At 39.6% G+C, this 26,063-nt stretch overlaps 1 protein-coding gene across 1 annotated transcript in view; it reads left to right on the top strand.

Moving 5' to 3' along the window:
- Positions 1-416: 416 nt before the first annotated feature.
- The window catches only part of LOC140693512 (uncharacterized), a 52,285-nt gene continuing 26,638 nt past the window's right edge, over positions 417-26,063 (top strand). Inside the window, exons 1-5 of the mRNA XM_072957332.1 lie at positions 417-693; positions 971-1,195; positions 7,241-7,440; positions 7,744-7,870; positions 19,799-19,925. The gene's annotated coding sequence lies outside the window, so the exon portion shown is untranslated. The remainder of the gene's footprint in view (positions 694-970; positions 1,196-7,240; positions 7,441-7,743; positions 7,871-19,798; positions 19,926-26,063) is intronic.

Raw genomic sequence — 26,063 nt, 5'->3', positions numbered from 1 at the left:
GTCCATCTGTCCATTTCTCTACCCACTCATTCTTCTGACTTGTTTCAATAAGCATTTCAGGCAGCTTACAGAAGAACAGGTACCAAATAAACAGGTGAGAAAATGGGGCCAAGTTCATACAGTGAGGCTAGGAGTTGAGCCTGTGTGAGAGTTGCCAGCGTGAGACACACGCCTCTGCCTTGTGACTTATAAGATAGACAACATCAATGTGCCTGAAGCTCCCAGCAGACACAGGGAAACAGGGTTTGTGGGAGATGCTCATTGGCTGTGAAATAAATAAGTGGCTTAGTAGAAGCCCAGCCTTTCCAAGTACTAAGGCTTAGGAGAATATTTTAGTGTCTTCCAAAATCAGATTATTGCATCTTTTCTTTTTCAGAGTTTTATGTATAGTTGGTTTACATTCTATACCTGGAAATTTCTCCAAAACTTCTGCCCACGTGAGTCCCATGACTCGGGAATGGGGTGGTTCTGCTCATTGACGGGTGTTGGCCAGAAACGGAAAATGACAGCCTCAAAGGAGCCTGGGATTTATCAGTTATGTTTTGTCAGTGCTGTAGATTTCAGAAAATGCTTTCACCTTTTCTTTCCATCTGAGGCAGCAGCGCGCTCTCTTACCAGCATCAGGAGCTCAGGGCCACGGGATGGTGGGGGCTGACTGCACTGCCGTCAAGACAGCTGAGCTAGTCACTGCAGGTGTGGTTCTTTTACATACTGCAGTTCATGCTCTTTACTAGAATGTTTCAACAGGGAGTTAATTAACTGAGTTAATTAACATTTTATAAATATGATGCTTTGTTGAAAAGACAGTCATAGGCAGAATATAAGTTGTGATCACTTTAAAAATGGTTTCATTACTGAAATTTCAGTAGGAAAGATCCAGTTTATCTTATTTCCGCCTCTCTTTAAAAGTAACAAAGAAACAAGACAGAAAAAGCAGAGGATGATTTCTGTTCTTCCTCTCGGCTTGCAGGTGCCCTCACCTCCAGTGGCATCCATCCAGACACCAGCACTGACACTGGCCGTGCTCAGAACTGCCTCAGCCCTGAAGACACATCTGACAAATGGAAGGGGGCCGCGCCCTGTTACAGCAGGTGCTCTCACTTTGTGGGTCCTTATGTAACTGCGCGGTGTTATTCAGGATCGCCCTTTCTACACTTTGTGACGCTGCTGCGGTGTCTCCTAGTTATTTGTTTCTGTAAGTACTCGTGTAATTTTCCAATGTGTGGTACTAGACATCTAAAAATGCATTTTTCAGATGAAAAATAGTGTGTATTTAATATAAATGTATGAAAAAAGGGTCAAATGGATCTATCCTGGTGCCAGTACTCAGAGATAATAATTAACACATTAACATCTATTTTCTGTTCTTTTCATCAGTGTGTATTACCTCTGTCATAAAAACCAGCGAGCAATGTGTGCCTGTATACTGTGTGGAGACCTCCATTTTCCATTCGGCTTATTACACATTTTTCTACAATATTCTATCTCCCCTGGCATGATTTTTAATGACTAGTATAGCATTCTGTCTTGTGGAGTCCTCGTCCATTTTACTTTGGACTTAAATAAACTTTTAAATTCCAAGTATACTTAACTGAAATTCTGAAAAGAGATCTGTTGTGGTACCGAAAGTCCCCTACATCCCTTCCCCTTTTTTCCTGAGAGTAAAAACTGCTGACAATGTGGAGTATATATTTCATGACCTTTATGCCTATGTCATATAAATAAACTCATACATACACGTATATGAGAAATCTATGTCTATGTGTGTGTATATATGCTTTATTGAAAAATAAGGCCATACTATATGTTTTCTGCAGCTCGGTTTATTCACTCAGGTATATATCACAGACGTCCTCTCTCTCCAGACTCACCCGGTCCTTTCAGATAGAGTAGAGGGTTTTCCTGATATGCAGGTTTGGTCTCTTGTGTAAGGACACCTTTCGTGGGAGCGTACTGTGGACAAGGCCTTGGACCACGCCGAAACACCGGAACTTTAGTGCCCACAGCTCACCGTGATTTACCGCATCATTGTCTTGATGGTGGACACTTAAGTTTTCTCCATTTTCCACTGTCAGAAAGGGTGTTTGACTGGCATACTTCTTATACAAACATTCCTGTGATCTTGTATGAGTATTATTTTCGTTAAGGTTTCTGGAAATTTAGTCCTTGGATGTGACAACTACATAAATCACAGGCTCCTTTCAAGTGAATCAAGAAATTCCTTCTCCTGTGGGGCATGAAAAGATGTAGAATAACTTATGTAACCAATTCTCTATCGCTGGATATGATTTCACTTCAGCTTTTCTTCTCACCATTGTAAACAGTGCTGTGTAAATGCTCTGATAAGTACATCTTTTTGAACTGAATTTTTCTAAATGAAACGATTCCAAAATGTGGAGTTCAGCCTGTGTGTACACACGTTTTTCAGAGTTTACATATCCATTGACATGTCATCCTCCAAAAGATCGCTCACAGTTTGTTCTCTCAAAGATGGACACTAGCTAGAATATCTTTTAAAAATATGTGCCAATATGATGAGCAAAAGTACTTTTTCATTGTTTTAATTTGCACTTGATGACCAGTGAGGTATTGAGCATTTTTCACTCATTAGCCATCTGACTTTTAAAAAGTGAATGATCTCTTTTGTCCTTTGCACACATTTAAGTGAGGCAGCTTCTTGTTGCTTTGTGACAGCTCTATGTATATTATGAACATTAACCCCTTGTCTTCATCAACATGTATCAGAGAGCTTTTCCTTGTCATATTTTGCCTTTCATTTTGTTCAGTAGGTTCATTTTTGTTGTGGCCCAAAATAATCTTAAGATTGTAAATGTCTTCTTTTTGGGTTTTATTCCTGATATTATTCTTAGAAATACTTTCTTATAATGGTATAAATTTCTTCTGTAGGTTTTTTTAATCTCTAAGATGGAGATGATGATGGTACTTGTTATAGTGAAGAGAAGTTGAATTAATATGAGCAAAGAATTATATTCGCTGTTATTAGTACTTTCTAATATTCACATCACATTCTGTAATTTTTCTTGCGGTCATTATGACTGGAATAGAATTTGTTTTTTCCAGGGGATTCTCTGATTGTCCCAAGACAATTATTGAATTCCTACTTTGCTTTTTAACTTGAAATCCCACCTGTAAAGAATACTTATGTACACTAGAGTCTCTTTTTGAGCTCATGGTTTATTTTTATCAATCTTACTTTCTTACACTAGCACTATATCTTACATATTGTAAACATTTATTTAATATCTGACAGTGCGATTTTTTGATTCTCTTTTCGATCCCAAAATTTCTTGGTTAGTATTATGACTTTATTATTCCTGAAGAATTCTAATATAATTTTTCAAGTTAAAAAAAAAAAGAAGTGCTCTCGTGGGATTTTTTAGTACTTTTGAATTATCTTTAGGAGAACGTACATTTTTACAAAACTGCTTTCCTGCATACAAAATGTTGATGTCTCTACTTTCACACCTCTTACTTTACCCCACAGTACAGTCCTGTACTTCCTCCATGTACAACATGGGCATTGTTTTTGAGTTTATTCCAGATTATTGTTGATGTTTTTGTTAATTATTTAAGTCAGAATTTTTTGCTATTGTATATTTTAACTGTTAAAACTGACACCTAGGAAGGCAGATTCGGTTTGTAAATACTCACTTTGTAACTTCTCATTTAAAATTGTAAGTATTAAGTACTTGTTACAGAATCCTTTCTTTTCTGTTTTTAAAAATTTGTTTCCAAGATTCTCAAAATGGTCATAGCAAAGTAGTATAGGTGGGGACAGAGATGGAGAGAGGTAGTGTGGCTCATGTACAAACTGTGAGCACTTTCATGGCTGTGTTTACGCTGGAAAAGCCGCTGAAGAGTCCAGGATAAAACAGGGGTGGCTTTGTATGCAGTTGAAAGCCAGCTTTCTTGCCTGGTGAAGCCTGGTGGGCGTGACAGGTAGATGATCAAGGTCGAATGGAGGTTATTGGCTGCACAGAGCGCTGTGTCTGAGAACTGGAGAATATCGCCATGGGAAATGCTTGGTGCCAGGAACAAAGCAGAGGAGCTGGGGACCCTGTGTGTTAAGGAATTTCCAGCCCTCGGAGTGGGAAGATCAGACTCTGCATTCAGATCTGAGTTTGAATTCATCCTCTTTAGTTTACTTGTCCTCTGACTTTGGTCAAGCTATATACCCTATTTCACTTCCTGTTTTCTTATCTCTCAAAATAGGAGAATTACAGCCTGCTGCCAGATTGTTTGATCAGGTTAAATAATTAGTGTCTATAAGATGCCACGTACAGTCACAAGCTCAGTGAGAAATGGGCTGTCACCTGTTCTTCTGCAACTCAGTGCTTGACAAGACATGTGGGAAAGCCAGTCCCTAATTTGTGTGTGATGCAAGTAGGAACAAAATTAATGTCTTGCCTTTCCCTAGCAGTATACTTACAGCTTTGCTTCATTTACTTCTTTCCTCCTTTCCTTTCCCCTTTCCCATCCTCCACCAAAAGATCCTGAGACTCTCTCAGAATAGTAGATTCAAATTACTTTAAAGGTTGGCTCATCCTCATGAAATGATAGTAACATAAAAAAAATCTGTGCACATCCCACAATACATTGTATTTGATTTACACACACACGTGTGCACACATACACACACACAATCAGGCTACCTTCCACTTGCAGAGGGATAAGGACCACTTTTTCTGAGTTTTCACTCACTGAGCTTGAGAACAATGTCTCTTACACAGACTTTCACCAGGCTTCGTGCATGGTGTTTTTAATTGAATTTCGGCTTTGTGGCCATAGATATAGTCTCCTAATAGAAGAGAGAAAGTGGAGACATAGACATTCCGCTGAGATATTGGTGTCATCATATTTTAGTTGGAAAGGACTTAAGACAGCATAGAGTCGTAATATTATATGGGTGAGAATCCATGATGTTGTAACTTGGACAAGAACATGGACCTTCTGCCGTCTTGTCCACAAAGGTGAAGAGGCAACTGGGCAGGGGATGGTAGGGATCCTTCTTGCTTGAGTTCCATGTTCTTGCTAGTTTTCATTGCTCAGTTGCCTTTAGTTTATGTCCATGAGGCCTCTCATGGGAAGGTCACTCTGTCCTGATAGATTGAGTTTCTTATCAGCAAAAAGCTCTGGACCCACTCATATTTCCCAGAGTTTTCTGCTGACCTGCTGACACTTTATATAATTGAGACCTAAGAAACTACAGAATATAAAATCCTTATTGTTATTGTTTGCCCTCGAGTTCCATAGGAAGGGGTGCTGTCTCAGGCTGTCTAAAGCCAGATCTGAACAAAGATAGGGTGACAGGCTGTGCTGCTGGTCCTCCACAGTTGAAGGGGATTTCCAACTTAGCTTTATATTCAAGGCAGATGAGTTCAAATCTTGCCTTTACCAGTTATTATCTTTGTGAATTTGGGGAGAAACTGTACTTTTTTGTGTCCAAATTTGTTTATCTGTAAGTAAGTTCAGTATTTATTTTAAGGTTTCTGTTTTAGAATTGAATGAGCTAATACTCTCATTTATACCTAAACTAGTGATCTCATGGTTCTATGCTGGTGCCTTGGTAGTTGATTACTAAGGGACTCCGCAGTGAGATTGGGGGTGGGGGACCCTGGATAATAGAGCTTATATTCCAGGATATGCTTGTAAAAGACTGGATGTGCAGTGGATTTTTAGTAAATATCTACTCCTTTCCTAATCTGCATTGATTGTGTATATATCTTTATACTAATATATGAACAATTTTTATTGCAATTTAAATATCTTTGTAGTATTTACAATATCTAGTTATAAAAATACGTGAAATAAAAAGATTTGAATTTATTTTCTTTTCAATAAGCAAAACAAAATAAAATAGAAAAGAAAAAAGTTTTGAAGGAGTAGAAATAATTTTATTTCTGTGGAATCAATTCCTTGTAATAGGTTTTTTGTTCATGTTGTTAAAAAGCATATAAAATTGATAGGTGGTGAAATACTGGAAATGAGGAAACAGTGGAGACATACTACCTCTAAGGCAGTCAATTTGTTACCAAGTCCAAACTCGTTCTGCTTGCTGCATGACAGGCCGATTAATCGGGAGATGAGATGTTGGAGTAAGGAAAAGAGACTTTATTTGTAAAGCTGGCAGACCCAGAAAATGGCATATTGTTATCCAGTAGAACTCTCTTCCCCAGGGCAGAATTCAGTCTCCTTTTATACTAAAAAGCGGCAGGGATGTGGCTGGTTGTTGCAAACTTCTTGCTGTATGAATTGTTTGTCCTTGAAATCCTTTGTTCCTGCAGCTGTCCATGTGGGTCAAATTATGGTGCCCCTGTAAAACCTCCAAAAAAAAGAAAGGTTATTCACTATTTTACAACTTGCCATCTATACATAAGTGTAGAAGAGCAAATATCCTTAAAGATCAGAGCCCGGAGAATAGGCCCTCCTGGATATTTCAGGCTAAAGGCAACTTTCTTTTACAAAAGGTGCAGAGATAGCAAGTCTGAGCCTAGAAAACAAGGTACAGGATTAAAGCCAAATGAACACATCTAACATGGAGTGAAATTTGTTCTTTCTATTACAATTTCTTTTTCTCCCTCATAAATAATTTTAGTAAGAAACGTGAGCAATTTTTTTATTTTTGCTTCTTAATAAAGGACTACAACTACAATTTAGTGAGCAGGGATGCTGTGCGTGCCTTGGTGTCACAGCAAACTCTTGTTGGTGGTGGTCGACCCTGCAACATGCCTGATGCCCCGTGAGTGTTGGTGAGGGTCCCCCTAACCAGGGGCTCTATTCAGGAACCACCATATGCGCGTTGACCTCTGGCACCTCTTTTTCAGCTGCAGGAAATTTTTTCAGATTCTATGATAGAAAAATCACTCCAGCTAGGGATAATCAGGGAGTAAAGGAAGAGGAAAAGGGCTTGAAGTAGAGTAGAAGAGAAAGACAGAAGCTCAGGGAGCCTGGGGGATTGGCAGCGCTGCCTCGGGAGAGAGAGGAGCAGAGGTGTGGATGGGACCGGCTACAGAACCAGCTCCTGCAGCTTTCCCTGCACCCAAGCCACACAGCTTTTAATAGGGCCCAGGACTCTCTCCTGGCTGGATGTCACCCTGGGCAGAACCTTGAGAATCGAAGGTAAGGGGTGGGCAGCACTCACCTAGGGGGTCACTGAGGACTTTGGTCAAGTCCACATTGACTTTTCCAGTCATGTGCCTTCACCTGTTCTTTATCTCAGGATCTGAGAAGCAGGAGCAAGGAACTCAGGGAGAGATGCAGGAAGATATCTGACTGTGTTAAGAGACGACAGTCACAGTGACACTGGGAGCGAAGACACTTGCAGCAAAGTAAAATAACTTCACAACCATTGCATCAGAGCTGCATGTGTGAGAGAGCCTAAGCCTGTCTCAGAGTGCAGGGGACAAGCGGAATGGAATGGTAAAATTAACACTGACAATTGAAATTTTGTTAAATAGCCTGCTACTTTTAATTTTATCACTTCACTGTATGCAGGTGTATTTCTATGAGCATTTATAGGTTCACACAACCCCACCAGCCCCTCTTGCCCCCATGGGGGATGGGATTTCTCAAGCACAGTGCCCCTCCTGCTTGCTTGGGCCACGCTGCGGGTCCTCACCTGGGGCCGGACTGCTACAGTACACTGAGTCCCCGAGGCACGGCCTGGGATACATGACAGGAACAACTGTGCTCTTGGCTGAGGGCCTCCATTTCCCCCTGCAGTGTAAGAATGCCGGTGACTCAGTTAGAAGCATGCATCCAAGCCGTCCTTCCGTGTCATCACCATCTAGAAGCGGTGCCTGAATCTTCTGAATTTCTGCAGAATGTGGTTTACAATCACCTTGAACAAGTGAGTGTGTGTCCTCTTTCAAGTGGAGGAGTTACTGCCATTTTCCTGGAACTTACTCACCACTAGTCCATCTGATTTTTCTGTGCTAGGATTCAGTATGGCCTGCTAATAACTCTGCAGTCAGGTCTAGAAACCCTGATGAAGAGGATTATTTATTTTCTTTCTTTATATGATAGTATTTTACTTTCAAATTTCTGAGTTTTCAGTTCTTGGAGGAATGTTTTGGGGGTTGGAGAAACAATTTTGCTCTTACCATCTTTGTGACCTGTTGCTATATGCGTCTCACCTGTCTTCTGTCACTTGTGAGGCGGTTCTATTTTTGACCCTGTCCGGGTTGTTCATATTTTAAAACATAAAATCTGTAAAAGTACAGTCCCTTTTACTCTGAAGACATTCCACAAATACTCCTTTAATCTGGGTATGGTTTTAAGAAGACACAATAATTGGAATATATACTTGCAGGTTGCCAGTGCAAAATCCCCAAATTAATAGTCGAGCTCAACATCTAAAATCTTTCTAATCTACCATGGATTTGTATGGATAAGTGAAGTAGTTTGCTAAGAACTCAATCCTCCCAAGCTGATGCTCTGCCAGATGGTGGAGCCGAGGGACGAGGGTGTGTCCTGCCCTTACTGAGCTGACAGTTTCATGGCAAGGACCTTCACCAGGTGAAGAAATTGAAGTTTCTTCTAAGAACAGTGGGTCTGAAATGAGTCCAAAAGCGTGGGAGAGACACAATCACATTTGTCTCAAGTAGGGGAGAGTGGCTGTGGGGCCACCTGGGAGACTCATGAGTCCAGGTGGGCAGTGTTGTTGGCTTCCAATTGAGCGGTGGGACGGTCAGTGGGTAAAAGCGAACAGATTGAAGGCATGTTTAGATGGTAAAGAGGAAAGGATCAATGCTGTCTGTGAAGGTAGGATGGAGTAAGGCCCAGGTTTCTGGGTGGATTAATGAGTTAAATAATGGTCCTGCTGTGTTCTGAGGAGGGAAAGCAGCAGAGGGAGTTCTGGGGGAAAACTGATGAGTTCAGCTGTGGGTAAAGTGAAAGGCTGTTAGATGTGTGGTCTGGGAGCTCTGGTGAGAGCCAGTAGTGAGTAGGGGGCGGGGAGAGAGACTTTCAAATCATTTTGTCTTGTGAAAATACATACAAGAATGAGTAATGACACAACCCCTGTATATTCTGGATTTAAAACCCAGTAACATTTTGCTATATTGACTGCAGGGGTTCTTAATTTTTTAATAGAAATAAAATAAATAGAAACAAAATAGTGGAGTTAATGAATATCTTAGAGTTGATGTGTGTCCTTGTATGTATTTTCATACCTCATCTGTTTATAAACATAATCTACAAAAAGTTAACTTGCTTAGCATTAGAGTTAAACAGAGGGACGTGACACACTCTGTTGGTGGTTCAAGGTGATTTCTTGGGCAAATTATGTAGCCTCTCTGTGCCTTAGTTGCATCTTCTGTGACTGCCCCCATGCCCCTCATCACAGCTGATTTCCTAGACTTGAAGTTGGGAGGGAGGCTGCTGAAGGGAGTAAGAGGTGGCAACTGCTAGGGTCACTGAAGAGAGAGACAAAAACAGATTAAAGCCGAGAAACTGAGTGCTAATACCCTCAAAGGAGAAAGAATCCCTTAGTTTTTTGAGCCACTTAGCCTAAGAGAACGAAAATCATGTGGATCCAAAGCTCTTGAGCATATGAGTATTGTGGGTGGGAGGGTTTCATCAGAAAAGGGTTGAGAAAAGGCCTTTTGGTTTCCTTTTACGTTTCCAGTAAGGATGAGGCGCAGAAGAAAAACCACCCGTTTCACAGTAGAAGGTGCTGTTTTGTGCGAAACTGTCCGAAGGTTGGAAACCATTCATCAGTGGTGCTGGCAAAAGAAGAGACTTCTGGATTGGGTGGGGCACTTGCTGTGACTTCCAGGTGACCTGCTGGCTGGGGGCTGTGAGGCGGGCAGTAGGTTTGCAGTGTGACCTGGGTATAATCCCTGGCATTGAGGCTGCTGATCTGACTAGCAGAGCTGGGCAGACACCGTCCTAACGGGGCTGCTCGGGATGAGGCCTGGGACACCTGCCATGCTGAGGGCGAGAGGAGAGCTCCCCTGAGGTTGTGTCCCTGTGAAGATTAGAAACGTCCTCCTGCAGGGGAGGAAGAGCCTCTGAGCAGCGGGCCGGATGCACAGGCAAGACCAGCCTGAGCACGGAGATTTCAGGAAGCCGGAATTCATACAGGCCCGAACAGCCTTGTTCCTGAGAAACTGGAGGGAAAAGATGCTGCAAATGCAGGCTAAGTTCAGACACTATTGTGTGTCATGAGTGATAGGAAAAGACTGTTCAGGCAGCCACGAGAGAACCCTGTGGTTGTCCCAGTTGGGCGTCACACAGGAGGGAGGAGCAGAGTTATATACTTTGCCACTTATTAGCTGTGTGACTTTGAGCAATATCACCCCACTTCTCTCTATATATATCTACATCTGTAAAGAGACACAGTGACAAGCTCGTGTCATCAGAATGCTTTGTTTAACTCTGATCCCCTTTGTCCAGTCCTGTCAGTGCTGCCCTGCAAGGTTCTGCAGCGGCTGCTCTTGCCCTGTGATGGGAGGGCATAAAAGGGCATTGTAGCACCCGAGGGCAGAAAGGGGTTGCTTTAAAAGCAGACATGTAGCGTCCTGCAGCTGCAGACCTGCAGGCAGTTTGGTTCATGGTCGTGGAGAGGACTTTGGAGGCCTTAGCGTCGTCTTAAGACTTGTTTTCCCTTGGGGACCTGATTTGCCTTTGCAGATTAATGTTGAAGATTTGGGCTTCTGGCAAAGCTGTTTTCAGAGATGGGTATATACGTAAAATATCATATAAAATAAAATGATTTATTTAACGTGAGCGACTTTGCAGCTCTTGGGAAGAGCTGTGTTGGCCTGGTCTCCACGGGGGACACCAAGGGTCAGCAGAGCGTGCGGGAGGGAAGGCAGCCTGCAGTGCTTCTGCGGGGTGTTCTCCCCAGCAGGGCGCTCTGCTGAGTTGTCTCTTCTCTGAGTTTGGTTGCCAGAGGAGCAGACAGCAAAGTAATGAGATCTGGAGGGATTGTATAATGACAGGAAGAAATAGGAACCTGGAGATTTTCTGGACTAAAACACGCTTTTGGTTCCTGATTCAGTGTGTTCCATTACAGAATTGATGAGTTGTGTCTATTCTGGAACGTCATTGAAATAAACGTTCAGCCTAAATGTTAAGGGCTTTGATTTATTTGGCTGGAGGACTCGAGCCGGGATGACAGCCTCTCAGATCACTCTGAGGGACTGCTCCCAAGAGGTAGTGGAGGAGCTAGGATAAATAGAATCTTTACAACAAAGATCAGGTAATTGGAACAATAAAATATTGCTTGTTATCTAAAGAAAACCAGATATCTCAAGTTCAAGTATTTAGTGGTTTTCTATGTATGGTGGGAAGCAAACATTTGGGTCATTGAATTCATTCCTTTGGCAAGCCCCTGGCTATCTAGGGCCAGTATCCTGTCCTTTCTTGCACTGAGTCTGCTCAGAGGGCACCACTGTGAGTGGCTGAGAGGCCGGGCTGTAGGCATGAACTCGCTGGGGGTTGGCAGCAGCCGCTGATGATTTGGATTCAGCATTCTTTGTTTACTGACATGGTTGCAGTATTTTCATGCACATTGTAGTATTTTCATTCACAGTGTTCCCCCTTGGTCCTAAATTCGACCAATATTTTGAGAGACATTTCATGACCAATTTTGTCCCACGGTGCTAGGATGGCTCATTCCTAGTTCAGGTGAAGAATCTTCTGAGTTGCCATTCAAGGTGTTAGTTTTTTTTATCAGGCCCTGTTGATACTAAAAGTTCTCTGGATCACCTGTCTTACTACTCTATTATGATCCAGGAAGTGTTTACCCATCTTTGCTCATTCCCATACCTAGAATCACACTATTATATTTATTTTATTCAGGGTTATAAATTTTATCTGTTTCTTCAAGATGTTTAGCCATCATCCATCTTGTGGGCCTAGTTACACATTGGGAAATGTAACAGACAACAATTTTATAAAATAGACAGGATATAAGTAATACAGCTAGTAACGTTAATAAAGTCACGAGTAAGAATTTAATAGTCGAGAAGTTGTATTTTTGGGTTAAAATTTTGCTTGTGTTTCTGAGTTTGATCCTATGAGAAAGTTCATATTTATGGTCAGGGTCAGGGCAGGTATTAATTGGCCAGTTGAAATCTCCCACCTTGTAAGATCAACAGTGGCCTAAACAGAACTATAAATTCTTTTTAGAATAACGTTTCTGAGGGCTATCTAGTTAGAGCCTTTGAGTAGGGAAACCCACCAAGGTAACACAGAAGTACTAGACATAGGTAATTTATCATAAACTTAACAATTGGAGTAGTTCATAATCAAAGGTTGGAGAAATTATCAAAGTAATTGGTATACAGTCCTGGTCCGGTGTCTTGGGTCAGCAGTCTAGCTCAGATGTCGTCTTCTTCTCATCCAGGTATGGAAGCTTTTTCTCCATTTGGGCATTGTTTTAAGGTGAGCAGTGCTCTATAGGCCAGTGCACTGCAGGGGCTGTTTCAGATAGGAAATGAATCCGAGACTCCGTTTCCTTCAGCTTTGGTGTGTATGGTCTAGTTAAGAGTATCTGAAAAAGGGTCTTTCCATTCAGGTTGGAGACAGTTCTTTAAGTCATGCCTGTTGCAGTATGTATAATCCCCTGGCTGCAGGTCATGGGGCATTGGAATTTTACCCAAGGATAGATTACTGAGCTTCAGAATCAAACCTAGAGTATTCTTTTCATAATTCAATTAAACTGTACAGCAGTGTGACATAACAGCAAGGAATGATCTGGGAAGTGTCTTAGTAAATATGGACCTCAATTAACAAAACTAGAATTTAATATCCACTAAAATATAATTTTTTTCTCTCTAAAGTTACCCTCAGTTCTCTCAAATATAGCCAAATCAAGATTAATTTCTTTACAAATTAAATCTGATTATTTGATCATATAGGCTTTTTAAATTGACTGTGTTGGAAGTTTTAATACGGAGTCTCAGGGTAGAATGTTAATAAGGTTTTCTAAGGCCAAGAAAGCCACGTCAAGGCTTTTCATGGATTTTTGCCTTACAGATTTAGGTAAATTCTTTTCTCTTTAAAATCCTTAAAATACCTTTATACTCCTATATCTCTTAGGAGATGATCTCCCTAATTTGTCTGATAGAGCCACTGGGGACCTAAGTATTTTTAGTCTTTTGAGGGATCAGATAGAGAGAAAAGATAACTGTTCCAAGTCTGTATACATAGTTATAATTTATCAAATTGCTGTGAACCATAACTAGCTTAAGGAGAAGAGATTCTTTATGTCTGGGAAACAGGTTAAAAGGCAGTAGTATTTCAAACAATATCAAAAATTATAACCATATTCAGCTGGTTAATCAGTCCCATGTAACTAATTCTTTTAATGAGAGTTTTCATTAGAACTTTAAAATGTCTTACCCAGTTTAGTTCAGTGCTGTAGTTTGAAATTTATTAGAAATCAGTAAATCTCCTTGAAGAGAAAGCATTTTGCAAAACCATCAGAAGAAAACAATTAACTGTCTATAAATGACAAAAGATTTAAAAGCATGGTTAAACACCGTTACACTATAATCAATAAAGAAACCTGTTCACTATACCCATAATTATCACTGGTAACATTTCAGATAAACCAGAATTTTAGGGAGTCCATATAATTTCTACAATACCTATATTAATAATATTTCTCATTCAATATAACCTTAGAAGTTTTATGATTCATTTGACAATTCCATGTTATTTAAAATGCCAAATGAAACTTTATAGTTAAAAATCTCTCTTTGGGATGTTTCAGGGGCCTTCTGTAGCATCCCAAACTTAACTGGAGATTAAAAGAATTTTAATTAATTAAATTAATTTTTATTTAATTAATTAGAATTTTATATTTGGGGAGCTTTGTGAAAGATTTCAGAACACTTGATCAGATAAACATATAGATCACTGTAAAGTAGTACTAATTCATTAACAAGAAAATACGTCAAAAGTAAAGGCAGAACAGATCAGCTAAGTGGTATAAGAAGTTTTACAATCTGTTACTGAAGGTGGATTAATATTTTAAGAAAATTTTTTCCTCTTAACAGAGAGAAAACCAAATCTAATCTTGTTCCAGCTAACTTCTAAGATTCATTTACGTTGCCCAATTTGATTCTAAACTTAGCCAATTCTGACCACGTACAAAACTTTCCTCAGGGTTCCTTTTCCACAAGCCTTCCACAGCTTTCTATACTTATATTAGTGTGTCCCTTATTTTGTCTTCCATTCAGAGGTAACCAGCTTCAGGAGAAAGTCACTATTTTTCATTAACAAAGTATTATTCCATTCTTACATCTTCCTTTACGCATTTATATTACTTTCCTAGGATACTGAGATCATTCCCTTACTAATAGAGACTATTTCTGTGTGACACCAACCATTTATTAATATTTCTAAACACCTTTAGTTTCACTGTAAGAGGAAGTTAAATGTTAAGTAATTCATATTTCAATCTTATTTTATCTGAAAATGGCATAGATATTTAATAAAATCTTGTCATTTAACTTAATTTAGCACAACTCTAGAATTTAAAGATATCAAACATTTAGAGATTATTTTAAGCATACATTTTAAAAATATATTTTAAATATTTACCCAAAGCTCTCATCTCATTTGCATTTAATTTACTTAAAATTTTACCACAGCACATTACTGTTATTTTTTTTTGACAAATCTGCAACAGATATAACAGGATCTTATTTGACTTTCATTAAACCTAGGTACAGTAAAGGTATTATAGTTAAGATGGATGATTTTAAAGATGTCTACATTTATTAGAACATACTTAAACTAAACAATATCAAATATTACCTTAATATTGAATATTTTCCAATTCACATGACACTGAAAGTCAATTTGTTAAGTTTTTATTTTAAAAATACTTAATTTTTAAGCTCTTATATTTTTACATCAATTAAGCAGAGCTCTTTGACTTCGAAATTTTTTTTTTTAGCAGTAGAAATATCTCACTTCTATAATCTGTATGCAGGCTTATAAACAGACAAAAGCTAGAGATCTCATAGCTTCACTTTAAAACTTACTTATATTTATAATAATAGTTGGAGTAAGCTGAATTTGCTTGCTCAAATCACTAAGGCTTACTATTTATGAAACAGATAATTAAGATTTCCTCACAAAGTCTGAAGGACCCGTCAGAGTTCTGAGTTCTAAAATGCCAAAAATTTCATGGCCTCAAGTTTTATTTCGTTGAGCTAATTAGGCTCAGTCCTAGGTCACTGTTTGTTGTATTTATATTTCTGATCTGCAAGACAAAGACACTCTCTTCCAGGTCCCCAGATAAATGCTCTGTCACCCAGACCCAATTTTATCTCCTTAATTGGCATTTTTGTATCAGTGAGAAGAGCTGTAAACAAAGAATTCCATGTTTTAAAACTAAGGTTTTCTTTATTTTGTCTTCCAAAGCTTGCATAAGACATTTATTAAGGTCTCTTTTCCTTGAGTTATAAGTTAAACCCAGGGTAAACCTATTTTTTTTTTTTAGCTACTCAAATTACTTTTTAGATTTACGTTATATTGGACGTCTCAAGTAACTATATTGGTTTCCTTTAATTTGTTCAATTAATATTTTCAGAGGGATAGACATGTGCCCAGCCTTATAATACCAAGAAGGGGAAGCGTTTTTCCACTGAAACATATCTATCCCACAACATAAGCAAAAGGTTTCTATAAAGACCATCTAAATATACCAATTTCACAAACTTTTATCTCAATTTTATTAAATCTTATACCTTTAATTTTTATATTTATTAAGTTTAATCAATAATTCTTATTTCTAGAAGGAGTGACAGAAACCTTTTTTTTTGTGGGTGTACATTGTATATAATTTTATAGAAGTCTCTAGGATGCCCAAGTTTCAGCCAAAGAGCTTAGGCCCTTCTCGATTTTTAATTTCATTAATTGGTCTGTTGTCCCAATCCTTGATCAAGTATTTCAGTCTACATATAAATATATGTTAAACTGTGGTAAATAAAACGGACTTGTTTGAACTTTAATGTTGGGGGGGAGTAGGTGAACTCTTTGGCCCTTTTTTTTTAACTTTACGTAGTGTAGTATCAAAACCCTGTATGTAAATCCAAAAATGTCCATTTTATTTATCTCATTCAAAATAACCATATAAAAATATTTATCCTTTTGGGATAAGCCACTTATCTGTTTTTTTGACATTTTTACAATCCTTTTTCCAGTTATTCAACCTAATTAACATTAATTATACTAAGTTTTTATTAGCATCTCTAGAAACATTTATCAGAAAGGAAAAACAAAAATGTAGCTTTTCAAACCAGTTATATTTTTATATCTGAGTTCTTAGGTTAACCATTAGATATATTTTTCTGCATTTAAACTTTATTTTAATAGGTACCAATAAAACAGCCGTTTATAATGAGATCTCTTTAAACTTTCACCAATTAAAAAGTTTTTCCAAATTAAAAAATCCATCATATGGCCATCAATTTATATATATATAAATATATATATATATATATATATATATAGTGATTTTAAACCAATAAGATGAAGAGGCCCTTCCACATGAGAGTCGGGGTGTTGCCTAAATAAAATTCAAAGGTTTACTCTCCAAAAGCTTAAAGCCTTCGTGGTCCAGGCTGATGCAACAAAGTTTAAGATGGCAAAATATCTGAAAATTGGTACAATCAAAGAATTGCTTAGAATCCCAATTTATTTGCGTGGCCACCGTATGTACACAATACTTGAACTTTTGTATGGCAGAGTCCAAGGTTTCCTTTAAAAACTAAACTAAACATATATATACTTACATGCACACACTTAAAACATCCAGAGAAAGATAAAACGTTTATATTTCAAGGACACAGGAAGAGAAATCCAAGTTCCCACTAAAGGGGATTTTGTTTTTACAAGTTCAGAATGCCAAAAAATGTTTTTATCAGGCCTGGTTATTTCCAGAGTGAGTTTTTTTTTTTCTTATTCCCGATTAATGTTGTAAGTTTTGTATGTACATAAATCTGGCTGGGGTTTTACTTGGAGACTGGCAATCTGTCATTTCTTTTTCTTTTCTTTTCTGTTCTTTATTTTTTTTTTTGAAAGTTCTATTCCCCATTGTAAGGTCGGGTTCTCAGAATAAATTTGCTAGTAAGATTTCCCACAGGGACAACTCTGTGGCATGAAGTCTTTGTGTCTACCACTCCTGGAAGATTCCCTGTCACCCGAGAATGCTGTTACCAGCCAGGAGGATGGTCCAAAATTTGGAGTTGAAAGTTTCCTCATAAGAGTTTTACTTTTATCCTGAAAAATTCAATGGAGGTAACCAAATTGAGGAAAACATTAGACCAGCCTCTTACCTAACCACTCAGTCCTGAACCCAGTGTCTTTCAACTTGGACCCACTCGGGATGTCTCCACTGGGTGGGTAATTCACCTCAGTTTCTTTCAACTGGAGGGCCACGTACCTGGATACACCGCCAGATAAAACTTAGGATCATCAACCAATATGTGAGATCTGAGAACCAGGAGAGACTCAGCCAAATTCATCTGGACCCCCCGAGGAGGCGGATGAGCACAAAGGGCCACTGCTGGTACCAAGGCTCTGGTTACTTGGAGAGTTCAGGTGGAGAGAAATCTGCTGTGGTGCTTCATGGTGTCCAAAACTGTTGACTGAAATAAACGTGCAGCCTAAAAGTTAAGAGTTATGTTTCATTTGGCGGGAGGACTCGAGCCAGGATGACCGTCTCTCAGAACTCTCTGAGGGACTGCTCCCAAGAGGTTGAGGAAGAGCTAGGATATATAGGAGCTTTACAACAAAGACCAGGTTGTTGGAACAATAAAAGATTACTTGTTATCTAAAGAAAGCCAGGTATCTCAAGTTCAAGAATTTAGTGATTTTGTATGAATGGGAGGAAGCAAATATTAGGACTCACTGAATTCATTTTTTAGACAAGCACCTAGCTATCTCGGGCCAGTAGCCCGTCCTTTCTTATTCTGAGTCTGCTCAGAGGGCACCATTGTGAGTTGCTGCAGTGGCTGGGCTGCAGGCCTGTCCTCGCCGGGGAGTGGCGGAAGCCTTTAATGACTTGGTATCAGTATTCTTTGTTTACTGACATGGTTGCAGTATTCTCATTCACATTGTAGTTTTTCGTTCACAGACCGAATATGGATCATCTGCAAACTTGGAAAGCAACCGAGATGGAATTACTGCAGATACCTTCTGCTTTAATAAGCCGTGTGCAAACATAAACACGGAGGAAGCATACACTTGGATTTGGAGGTGTAGGAAAGGGATCCTGCACATTGCAGGAGAACGCAATGCAGAATTCCTTAAGTCCAACTTTCTTTACTGTAGTGGTTTCTGAGAACAGTTTATGGTAATTAAACAACATTGACAAACGGTGGCACACATTGCTTTTAAGGGATGGCCGGCTGCAAACTTTTATATTGGACAGGTGGAATTCATAGGCAAGTGGTCAGGTGGATGGGAGAGAGATGGAGCCAAGGCCTGGGCCCAGATTCCGGTTTAAATTGCCATTTCTTCACCATAGGGCCTTGGAATAGAATGCATACTCTCAACCTGTTGGTGAATCTGTGAAATGGGCATGATAATATTCATTTCTTCCTGGGATTGTTGTAAGATCTAAAGAGTATTATAGCACACATGAAGCATTTAACACCCTGGCACTTAGCAGTGTTCACTGTGTGGGGCCGCCCCGCTTAGCGTGCGTCAGAGCCGTAAAGGCAGCATTTGTCTGTTGAGGATGCACTTGTAGCCCCTTGGCTAGGTTGTGAATTTGTTGATTTCCTTTAATACTTGTAACTCTGTGTGACATGGGCAGTTATTTTCATGGACAGATGAGGAATCTCAGGGTAAAGAAGACTGTGTAATTTGCCCAAGGTCAGACCATAATTTTGGGTGCAGGGGCCTCAGTTCAGCATGGGCCCCTGGGCCTTCTGCTCTCTCCGTTCAGCACCAGAGCCAGATATGGAGTTGGCTGTTTCCCTGCCCAGAATATCCGGCAGGACCCAAGACACACCTGGCCCTGTGCTGCTTGAGCAAAAACTCCGGAGGAGAGGGAGTTACAAAAGGGATAAACATAAAAACAGACGACAGCAAACTGTGATCAGCTCTGAGAAGGAAAGGAACACGTCTCGCCGTGCAGAGCTGGGAGCTTTCCCGTCTGGGCTGCTCTGGGGGTGTTCATCTCAGCTAAACAAGTTCTGCTGTTGCAGCAAGGCAGGAAGGCAGGGCGCATGTGGGCAGGTAGACAGGGCCTCATTGATCGTACTCATTCCCCATTAAGCGGCAGCTTTCACGGGCACTTACCTAGTAAACATTGGCCATAATCTTCACGCAATTTGCTTGGTAGTTTTATTGACCCCAGCTTTGAGATGAGGTCATTGAAGCTGGGGAGTTTGTTGCATGCCCGTGATTACCTTGCAAATACCCCCACTGGTCTTTCAACCTAGACTGGTGTGGCTGTCATGCCCCATCCCTGTGAATGGCATCGTGTAGCTTCTCCCAAGTGGCCCAAGTGACTGACATTGATATGCTTAATTCGTAGGAAATGGTATGTGGCAATAAGAGAAAAAGATAGTAAGAAATTGTTTGGAAAACAAGAAAAAAACCTATTCTTCCCCAGCTGGGGGAGCGTAACCTGTATCACCCACCCTAATCACTGCCTGTCACCTCCTCCCTGAGGATTCTGTGTTCAGAAGCCACTCTGAGCCTTGGGAGAACATTTTTCCTCATGACACTTTTGACTAGGACCCGCGACATCTCTGTCCCTGGTTAACACTCTCTTCAAAGCCGTTTAAATTTTTTGCAGGTTCCTCCACTCTGATGTAAGAATACCCTGTATAACTTCTTGATGCAGCTCCTTAATGAAGATCTTGTGATGGAAACCTAGCCAAAACTGGGATGTATGCACATAGTGACTGCAACTTCAGCACATTGTGAGTTCATAATCAGAGGGGTGGGTGACTCAGGAAAGGCTTTTTTAAGGTAACAAGGGGAAAGTGAAAGGACGCTTGCTGTGTGAGAAAGAAACATCTCGGTCACAGCCAGCAAGACACCTGTGTTCATGATGGGGTGTGGCGAGTGCAGAGTTCTCACAAAGAAAGAAGTGATGTGATGGGAGGGAGGACAGTTGGGTAATTTATTGGGGAGGAAAAAAGTGGGCTGAACATTTCCTGGTTGAACAAGAGGATTGTGACATGACGTGCTTGTATTTTGGAGAGAAGGGTTTTGTGGGGACAGGCCTAGGAGTACGCTGTATGGCTGGGGAGTCAGCACAACAGAGAAACACAGAGAACCGGGCAGACCCCAAGGCCCAAGCTGGGGGAGAGGCTGCCCGCAAATTGGAACCCTGGAAGCTGGTTCTGTCCCTTAGCTGGGGCCTCAGACGTCACTTCACAGCCCAGTCCTGTTGATACAAGAATAAAAAACGTTGGGCATGAGAAGGGCTGTGTCCCAGGCTTTCGTTGAGCCCCTGGGATGTGCCCCACCAGATTTTGTTCTTTGACTTCATGCAGTAAAGAATTCAAGAGCAAGCCAGTGTTGAGTAAAGGTATATATATTCAGACAGATACATTGAAATGCAAGAGAAACGTCACGAGGTGTGGGGGTTTCATGCACAGATTAGAAGTAGGTACACACCCCACAGACAGAAGGTCTGTCTTCTCCAAAGAGGGACAGAGAGTGGTGACCGCGAGGTGGCGCTGTGTTGCTTGTTTTCTTGGGCTTGGTGGTTTCATATGCTAATAAGTAGAAGGACCAGCCTTAGGGCAAGGGGCTAGGATTCCCAGGGAGTTGGCCATTTCCCACCCTTTGACCTTTTGTGGCTATCATTGGGACTGCCATGGTGCCTGGGGCATGTTATTCACCAGGTTACTATTACAATGGATGTTTATTGAATCTCAAGATCTGCTAGAAGTTAAATCTCTTCATCCTGAGCCTCAAGGCCTATTGGGGGTTGAATCCTTCACCATTTTGATGTCAATTGCTGCGGCCTTCCTTGAATGGCTGTGCTCTTCCCCCTTCCATCCTGTATCACTGTGATGACACAAAGACAGCAAAGGCCGGGCCCTAACCGTGCTCCTGCATTTAACGGCAGGAGGTGTGGTGTGGGCTTATGATGACTCTGAGTGGTGAGAAGGATGTTTCAGATTTTCCCACGTGAGACATGGCGACTTACCAGCAGCCTCCCCAGATTTATCTCACGGGCATTATCGCTTGTGTTGTTATGGAAACAAAAGGCCAGCCAAGAAATAAGAATCACACAGAGGGTTGGAGTACTGAGATTTATTACGCTGGCGGGCTCAGAGGGGTTTCTTTTCCAAAGCTCTGAGCACCTCCAAGACGTGCACATGAGGTTTTATAGGGTTAATTACAAGTATGGGGCTAATACCCAATAAGGCTCAAACAACAAAAAGCAAGGAATCAGTACACTGAAGCTTATCAATTTGGAACAGATCACGTTACTGACAACTGTTGACCTTGGATTTTCGGGTTAGCTTATTAGCCCAGTAAACTGACACTAAACTTCAGATTTACCAGGTAGCCCAGCAAAACTTAGATCAGGAAACCGACACTTATCACACTTTGATTTGTGACTTAGCTTGTTAGGCCAGCTGTGGTTTTCCTTCAGTGTCACTTATCTTTTGAATTTTTCTTTTTTTCTTTTTTTTAATATTTAATCCAAATTTAATATCAGGGTTCTTTGGGAAAGAAATTTCTCTTTTTCTTTTCTTTGGTGATCTTTTAGGGGGGCAGTTAATTAGATGTATTTACCTGTTAGTGGAAGCCCTGGGGCTTCAACCCAGGACCCCGTGCACGCTAAGCACACGCTCTACCACCCGCCCCATCATCTTTTCTTTTTGGTTTCGCTGCCAAGAATCCTACAGCTGAATTTCTAGTCAGCCTTAACACTTGCCCTGACTTCATGGAATCCATTTTTATGAGTTTACTTCCCCCTGGTTTCATTTAAGTATTGAATCTCCATTTTCTCTTCACTCTCCGTTTTGCCTTTTGTTGTTATGGTTGTTAAGCTGTGTTTAACAGAATTGTTTAAATTCTCTTTTAGCAAGAGGCTGAATGTAAATAAATATGTAAGCAAACAGCACAATTAAATGCTTTTATACATTCTGAGCTGTTTAGTAGTAACTTAAAAACCGAATTGAATATTAAAGTGATAGCATTTTAAAAATATTTTTTAATTTTTCATAAAAATATAGCTGATTTAAAATATGATATTAGTTTCAGGTGTACAATAGATGCTCCATTTATAGTTACTGTAAAACATTGTCTGTATTCCCTGTGTTGTAAGATACATCCCTCTAGCGTGTTTACATTACATGTTGCAGTTTGTATAAGAAAGTTGGGTAACGCAGAGTCTGGAACGTGGCTGTGTATGACTCAGGTTCACGCTCACCCTGCCTGTCAGAGCTCAGGCCTTCACTCCTTTCTGCAGGGGAGCGAGTGGAGGCAGCTCTCATCAGCGCTGTCACCACCCTCTGAGTGGCAGTGACAGCAGTGACTGTGTGTGGACGTGCAAATTGTTTTTCCAAGAGCTTTATATGCGTTTCTGCATTTAATAATTAAAGCCCTCCTGTGAGGAAGCGTTTTAAGTTTTTAATGCATAATACATTTTATTTTGATATTGATAGATTTCAAACCTCTGGAAAATTTACAGGAGTAGTACAATAAACGCTTAGATACAGTTCACTTTAAAGGGCACTATTTGGCTTTCTGTGTCTGGCTTATTTTAGCATAAAGTTTCAAGGTTCATCCATAATTGTAGCCTGAATCAGTACTTTATTCTTTTTGCTTGATAATATCCTTTTCCTTTGTTTTCGTTTTTGGTCTATTTAAAAATATTTTCATTGAAGTCTTGTTAGTTTATAATTTTGTGTTAGTTTCTTGTGTACTGCACAACACTTCAGCTAAATAGGAACCTACCTGTATTCATTTTCATCCTCTTTTTAAACATAAGTTACTATAAGATATTAAATATATTCTCCTGTGCTATACAGTATAAACTTGCTGTTTATTCTTTACATACTCAGTATCTGCAAATCTTGAACTCCCAGTTTATTCCTTCCCACACCCTCTCCCCACTGGTAACCATAGTTTGGTTTCTATGTCTCTGTGTCTGTTTCTGTTCTGTAGATAAGTTTATTTTTTTTGTTTCTTTCTATTTTTTTTTTTTAGAGTCCACATGTGAGCAATCTCATATGGTATTTTCCTTTCTCTTTCTGGCTTACTTCACTTAGAATGACATTCTCCAGGTCCATTGATGTTGCTGCCAATGTCATTATTTTATTATTATTTTATGGCTGAATAGTAGTCTATTGGACAAATATGCTACAACCTCTTTATCCAGTCATCTCTCAGTGGACATTTCCGTTGCTTCCATGTCTTGATATTGTAAATAGTGCTGCTGTGTACATTGGGGTGTAGGTGTCTTTTTCAATTAGGGTTCCTTCTGGATATATGCCCAGGAGTGGGATTGCTGGGTCATCTGGGAGGTCAATTTTATGTCTTTAGAGGAACATCTATACACTTTTCCACAATGGCTCCACCAAACTGTATCCCCACCACAGTGCAGGTGTGTTCCCAATTCTCCGCAGACTTTCCAGTATTTATTGTCAGTGAACTTCTGAATGATGGCTATTCTGACTGGTGAGAGGTGATACTTGATTGCAGTTTTGATTTGCATTTCTCTGATAATGATATTGAATATTTTTTTATGTGGCTACTGGCCATTTGTACGTCTTCATTGGAGAAATGTTTCTTTAGGACTTCTGCCAATTTTTGAATTGAATTGTTTGTTTTTCTTTCTTATTAAGTGTAAAAGCTGTTTACATATTCTGGGAATTAAGCCCCTAGCAGTTTCATTTATTGTAAATATTTTCTCCCATTCCATAGTTTGGTTGTCTTTTTGTTTTGCTTACTGTTTCCATAGCTGTGCAAAAGCTTGTAAGTTTAATTAGATCCCTCTTGTATATTTTTGGTTGTTTTACTATTGCTTGAGTAGACTGCTCTAGGAAAACATTGCTGAGATGTATGTCAGATGTTTTGCCTATGGTTGCTTCTAAGAGGTTTATAGTGTCTTGTCTACATGTTTAAGTCTTTAACACATTTTGTATTCATTTTTGTATATTCTGTGAGGGAGTAGTCTAACTTCAATGATTTACATGCAGCTGTTAAGTTTTCCCTACACCATTTGCTGAAGAGGCTGTCTTTACTCCATTGTATGTTCTCACCTCCTTTGTCAAAGTTTCAATGACCAAAAGTTTGTGGGCCTATTCTTGGTAAATGTGTTTATCCGTTCATTGATGGATGGATATTGTTAGTAACTTTTGGCTACCCTGAATGATACTGCTATGAATATTGATGTGAAATTTTTTATGAGAATATGTTTTCATTCTGTTGGCTGTACATTTGCCCCGCCATATCTGTAGTTTCCACTACATGAATCCAGATGGTTGATTGTAAAGGGACTCGAACATCCTTGGATTATGGTATCCAGGGTGTGGGGTTCCTGAAACCAACCCCCCAAGGATATTGAGAGATGACTCTATATGTAGGAGTGGAATTGCTGAGACATATAACTCTAAGCTTTTGAGGAAATACCAGACTTCTCCAAAGAAGCTGCAACATTGTTCCTTTCCCCTGGCCGCATATGAGGTTTCTCTGCCTCCTGAACGACATTTGTTATTGTCCATGTTTTGGTTATAACCATCCTAGTGGGTGTAAAATGAGATCTCATTTTGTTTTTGACTTCCCTAGTGATGCTGAGCATCTTTTCATATGATTATTGGCCATTTGTATATCTATTTAAATTCGTGGTAAATTTAAAAATTGGGTGTATTTTTTTGTATTGTTCAGTTGTAAGCATTCGTTATATATCCTGGATACTACTCTCTTATTAGATACATGCTTTGCAAAATTTTTCTTCTATTCTGCACATTGTCCTTTAACTATATTTTTTTAAACATTAAAACAATTTCTTTACAAGGGAGGTAGTTTGATGTAAAGATTTATTTTATTTTTTTGCAAAGCACGCACTCTCTGACTTGAGATACCCTTTTCCCCTGTCATTTCACTTTCTTGATGATGTCCTTTGTAAGAAAAAGGTTTTAGTTTTGATGAAGTCCAGTTTATCTGCTTTTTCCTTCTATCACTTGTGCTCTTGGTTTTGTATCTAGGAAACCAAAGCCTATCCTAGGCCCACAAAGATTTATACTGTGTCTTCTTTTAGAAAGTTTATAGGTTTAATTTTTACATTTCTGTCTGTGATCTATTTTCAATTAATTTTATTTGTTATATAAAATATGGGTGTTCAGATTCCAGATTGATTCTTTTGCCTGCAGATACCCAGCTGTCCCTGAACCATTAGTTGAATAGACTATTCTTTCAATGGAGTGTTTTTGGCCCCCTAGTGGAAAAGTGTCTGTAAATGTAAGTTTTTCCCCGTGGGTTTTTATTGTGTCTCTTAGACTTATTTATCCAAACTTATGCCAGTATCATACTGACTTAGTACTATAGCATTTTAGTACACTTTAAAGTGAGTCCTCCAACTTTACTCTTCTTTTTCAAGGTTGTTTTTGCTGTCCTGGGCCCCTTGCACGTCCATGTGAATTTTGGGATCAGTTTTTCAATTTTGCATAGAAGTCAGCTGGAATTTTGATAGGGATTCCACTGAATATATAGTTCACTTTGAGGATTCTTAACATTTTTAATAATATTGTCAATCATTCCATGAAAATGGGATGTCTTCCATATATGTAGATCTTTTAAAATTTATTCTGGTGATACTTCAAAAAGTTCAATGTACAAATCTTGTAAATTTTTGTTAAATGTATCTCTCACTTTATTTTTAATGCTGTTGTAAATGGAAAGGCTGAATTTCTTATGGGTGGGACTATGTATCAATCTTCTTATTTGTAGAATTCCTTCACAACAAATACCCTTGGTATATATTTGCTACATAAATCTATCCACAACTATTCCCCGCCCCGTGTTATAAGAAACCAAGACCCAAGGTAAGCTACTTGAAAACACCTATGTGGAAGTGAGAAATGAGACCC

This window comes from Vicugna pacos, unplaced genomic scaffold, assembly GCF_048564905.1.
Source record: "Vicugna pacos unplaced genomic scaffold, VicPac4 scaffold_19, whole genome shotgun sequence".
NCBI lineage: Eukaryota > Metazoa > Chordata > Mammalia > Artiodactyla > Camelidae > Vicugna > Vicugna pacos.
This window is presented reverse-complemented; position numbering and strand designations above follow the sequence as displayed.